The sequence below is a fragment of the Tenrec ecaudatus genome, chromosome 7 (genome assembly GCF_050624435.1).
Source record: "Tenrec ecaudatus isolate mTenEca1 chromosome 7, mTenEca1.hap1, whole genome shotgun sequence".
In the NCBI taxonomy this organism is placed as follows: domain Eukaryota; kingdom Metazoa; phylum Chordata; class Mammalia; order Afrosoricida; family Tenrecidae; genus Tenrec; species Tenrec ecaudatus.
Genome location: NC_134536.1, coordinates 158,025,071 through 158,030,166, shown reverse-complemented (window position 1 = coordinate 158,030,166; position 5,096 = coordinate 158,025,071).

The following is a 5,096-nucleotide window of genomic DNA, read 5'->3' as shown; positions in this document are numbered from 1 at the left end:
TCCTCAGTTCAAGGAAGGCTCAGCCGGCTGTCAAGGAGCCTTCTTGGCCAATGAGCTTCTTACACTTAGCAGACCAGATCAGGTTTTCCATGACAAAGATAATCTGAAGCAAAATCCAAAAAAAGCTTTGTTTGTTTTAGGGAAAGGTATGCTATTTTTGGTAAAAAACTAAATATTTCACCACATTTAGTTCCCAAATATACATCAATTTTAAAAAGAACTTCCAACCTTTCTTCTGCACAATCCTTAGCAAAATATGACTTCATTCAATATTGTTCTAAAACAAAATAATTATTTTGATAAAGGTTTTAATAATTCCTTACCCACCTCTGTCCAGCTACTTTATTCCCCTTTAAAGATATTGGTGTAAACAAAGAGTCCTTTGAAACACTTAATTATACACATTAGGGATAGATTTATTAGCCTCAAATGGAAAATGTATACTGTGGTGGTCACACAGGTGGTCCATCAAGTCAGAGAAAATGAGAACACTGCATTGTCTTCAAGAAAAGGGAATCCTTGTATGGATAGTAAGCAAACATAATGGTTTATCAATGATGAAGTCTAGATGTGTATGCTGTCTTATGTCAGGTCCTTTGGAGAAAGAGCCATATCTTTTTATCATCAATATCAAACACAAGGCTAAGTAATCAACACAGCATTCTCACTCCTTTAATAATTATGGAATGAATGAATGATGCTGTTAGCAAAATGGGCAGGATAATCTTGAGTGTTAGAGTCATGTTGATTTCCTTTGATATTTATTAATGAGCTCTAATACAATTCTAATATCCTTAGGTGGACTACTACCATTCAATACTTCCATACACACCAGGTAAATGATCATTTTAAATGCTTATATGCCATAGAAGAGAGAACACAGCAACAACAACAAAGTCACTGCCATAGCGTCAATTCTAATTCATAGCAACCATATAGGTCAGAGTAGACTGTGCCTGTGGGTTCTGAGGCTGTAAATATTTATGGGACTAGATAACCTTATTGTTCTTCAGCGGAGGGGGCAGGTTTCAAATTACCAGCCTTGTGGAAGGAAACTGTAGGGCTAAAAGGCAGCTAGAAAACTTCCGCAGATACTGGTATCCCCTATTAGGGAGAGGGAGGATAAGCGTTCTAAATATTTTGCACAAATTAACCTCACAATTCAAATAAGAGAATAGTGTCATCATCCCCATTTTACAGAACAGCAACTTGAAGCGAAGAAAGACTGAGTGGCTTGAAGGACATAATCCAGCCAGTAAGTTAATCCATTGGGATTCAAACCCACAGTCTTATCCTTTGCACCGTGTCATTAGTTATGATGTACAGTGTTCAAAGAATGCTGGGTTTGTAACATACAAAATTCTGCCCTTCACTGGGTACTCTACATGTGTGAGGGAGTTAGCGCCTAGGTGATTGAAGTGATGTTGACATCCTTCAGTAGCATGGGGTCACTGTGAGTTGAAATCAATTCTATGGTAGTGAGTGAGTAAGCAGTCACATAAAGGAGCCCTGGTGGTATAGTGGGGTATGAGTTGACCTGCTCACCACAAGGTCAGCAGTTCAAAGCCACCAGAGAGAAAGGTGAGACTTTCTACTCCCTGAGAGAGTTACAAGTCTCAGAAACCCACAGAGGTCATTCTATAGGATCACTATGCATCAGGATTGACTCCATTGCAGTGTGTTGGGTTTGGGGTTTGATAATAGAATATAGACCAACCTATTTTATGTGATAAATGTATTCTTTCAGCCTGTGCTTGGTAAAACTGAGAAAAATGAAGTCAAGGCTTGTTTACGGAGCTCTCGGTGGTGTTCTCAGAAGTTAATCTGGAAAAACAATGCCCATGAGAGAACAAATTGCAACATAACCATCCCTTTATTTTTAAAAATACATAAACAAACTAACAAAAAAACCTTACTATAGTGAATGAAGGGGGAAGTGCAGAGTGGAGACCCAAAACCCATTTGTTGGCCACTGGAGATGCCCTTGAAAAGGGGTCTAGGGGAGGAGATGAGTCAGTCAGGGTGTGACGTAGCACCAATGAAGAATACAGCTTTCCTCCAGTTCCTAAATGCTTCCTCCCCCGCTCACTACCATGACCCGAATTCTACCTTGCAAGTCTGGATAAAGCAGAGGTTGTACACTGGTGCATATGGAGCTGGAGGCACAGGGAACCCAGGGTGGATGATACCTTCAGGACCAGGGGTGTGAGGGGCGATACTGGGAGGGTAGAGGGAGAGTGGGTAGGAAAGAGGGAACCGATTACAAGGATCTACATGTGACCTCCTACCTGGGGGATGGACAACAGAGAAGGGGGTGAAGGGAGACATCGGACAGGGCAAGATATGACAAAATAATAATTTATAAATTATCAAGGGCTCATGAGGGAAGGGGGAGCAGGGAGGGAGGGGAAAAAAAGAGGACCTGATGCCAAGGGCTTAAGTGGAGAGCAAATGCTTTGAGAATGATGAGGGCAAAGAAAGTACAGATGTGCTTTACACAATTGATGTATGTATGGATTGTGATAAGAGTTGTATGAGTCCCTAATAAAATGTTTTTAAAAAATACAGAACATTAAAAAATATGTCTGTAATCCTCACTTTACCTACCATTAAGCACACTCCATATATATAATTCTCCACCTAAGAGAAAGCGATCGTCGTTCCCAAATATACATCAATTGAAAAAAGAACTTCTAACCTTTCTTCTGCACAATCCTTAGCAAGTCATATGCTTCTATTGTTTACTTGCAAGAATCTCCGTCTTTCCCTCACTTCCCATTAATTTTAAAAATCATATCTGAGTGGGTCTTTGGTGAAAGTTGACATAACAAGTTACGTTCCTATTCGATGGTTTTCACACAGTGTTCAGTGACCTTTTGTCCCCTGAGTCCCTGTGATATTGCCAGTAGCACATTCTGACACTGATCCCATTCATACTTATCTCTACTCTCTACTCCACATTCATCCTAGCATTCAATATTTGCTAATTCATTTTTTACTGAGTATAAATATTTGATACATAACATACTAGATGAGTGGCTAACATCCTTTTGCGTTTCAGGAACATACGACCCATGAACTTCCTAATTTATATCCTTCCAAAGGCCTGACTCCGATGGGCATTTCCCTGGGTTAGAATCAAGCAGAGGGAACCGTGAGTTGCGACCTTGACATGATGTCCTTGTTGGTGCTGCTATTCCTTCCAACAATAGTAGATTTTCACGAAACCACCTCTGCGTGGATCTTAGCTCATGAAAAATGTATTTACCCTGCGAACTGAAGAGTGCACTTGTTTCGCAAGCATGTCAGCCAAAGTGCTTCTAGTTGCTGAGCGCTTTGTTTATTTTAGGATAGAGGTTTGGATATGAAAGCGGCCTGAGGCTGAGAAAGAACACTGATTAGAGAAAGGGTGGACTGCCAAGGCTTTGAGAAGCTGCACTCTGTCTTGTGTATGAGGGAACCAAAATGCTTCCGTGTATTCTGGCAATTAGGTCTTGACGTGCACTCTGAAGAAGGGCTAAGTAAAATAAAATTGCCTATTTTATTAGTAATACGTACGAGCTTTCTTCCCTCATTTGAAATCTGATTTTCACCCTAGGGATTCTGTGGCATTTGCCAAACTGGAAAGGATGGATCTTTTCTAGCGGCTGTTTCACACGTATCGCTCTCCTACTTACTGCTCTCACCTTGAGTGTTTATGATGTCAGATTAGTGAGTGGTTCTGTGACACAGTTTGAGAAGGAACAGCAAATGTAGTTTTCTTTGTGTCCAGCCAGTCCAACCATTTACCTCTTCAATTTCTTAAATAAACAGTTGAATCGATTTTCTTCCCTCGTGAGAGAAAGATGGGGCTTTCAACTCCGGTAAACAGTTACAGTCACTGAAATGCACAGGGCCAGTTCTACCCTGCCCTTTAGGATTGCTATGGATTGGCTTCGAATTGCTGGCAATGAGTCTGGGTCTTGTCATTTCCAAAGGAAAACAATGATATGAAGTTGCCCTGTGCCTCTGTCCCTCAGAAAGAAAGAATGAAAGAAAAAAAGAATGAAAAAGAAAGAAAGAAGGAGGTAGGGAGGGAGGGAGGAAGGAAGAGGGAAGGAAGGAAGAGGGAAGGAATGAAGGAAATAGGCAGGGAGCAAGATTCCATTGAGATGGCTTAAGGGTCATTAAATTAAAAACAGGAGATATTTTGAGAAAGCGATCTCAATGGAATGTTTGCTGCTTCTTCTGATGCTGTCCTCTACCAATGCTGTGGCAAGGTGAATTCTACATAGAAATCGTACAGACCTACAGAAAACTATCAGCCTGCTCAATCTCCAAGCCAGGTTGTAGGGTCGATTAGCAGCAGCCATGGCAACCTGTTAGGCCGCAGGAAGTCTCGTTTTCTATCAGCTGCGTAACACCAATTAATATTAACAAGAATTATACCTTAACTTTCCCCTCCTATGCTTGCCCCTAATAAGTGATTGCTGACCACAATGCTCATTAGTGGCACTGTAAAAACTAGCTACAGGTAAATAATAACAATCCTTTGTAGTGAGTTATACAATGCCTTTGATCCGAGCAGACCAAAGCTCTAGCAACTCATTAGTCTTGGAAATAGCTCAGTTAAGTGTGATGGTGCCAAGGATTACTACCCTCCACTTTATAAAGCATGACACTGAGGATTTGCAAGAAACTCTTCCAAGGTCACTCAAAATGTGGTGACAGAATCAGGGATATGGTTTATAAACCCAGAGTTATTAAGGCAAAAAAGGACCGTGCTCAATTGGAAACAGTAGCTTAGGAAAATTGTAGAGAAACAGAGTTATTAACCTAATATTTTCATCTAATGTTGATTTTGGTTCATTTCAAATATTTGATAATACAGATTTGTCTAAGGATTCCCATTGGTTCACTCATTATTGAGCCCTGTCCTTGAGTTTTTTACCTGCCTTGCATCTCTTCTAGATGAAGCCATGGCGTGCCTTTCCCCTGAAATAGATGAAATTAGACATTGACATAAAAAGGTGAAAATAGTTTCATACAAACACACAGGAGGCAAGCAAATGAAAAAAATCTGCTAGGGTCCCAGCTCATACATGCAGAGGTGTATT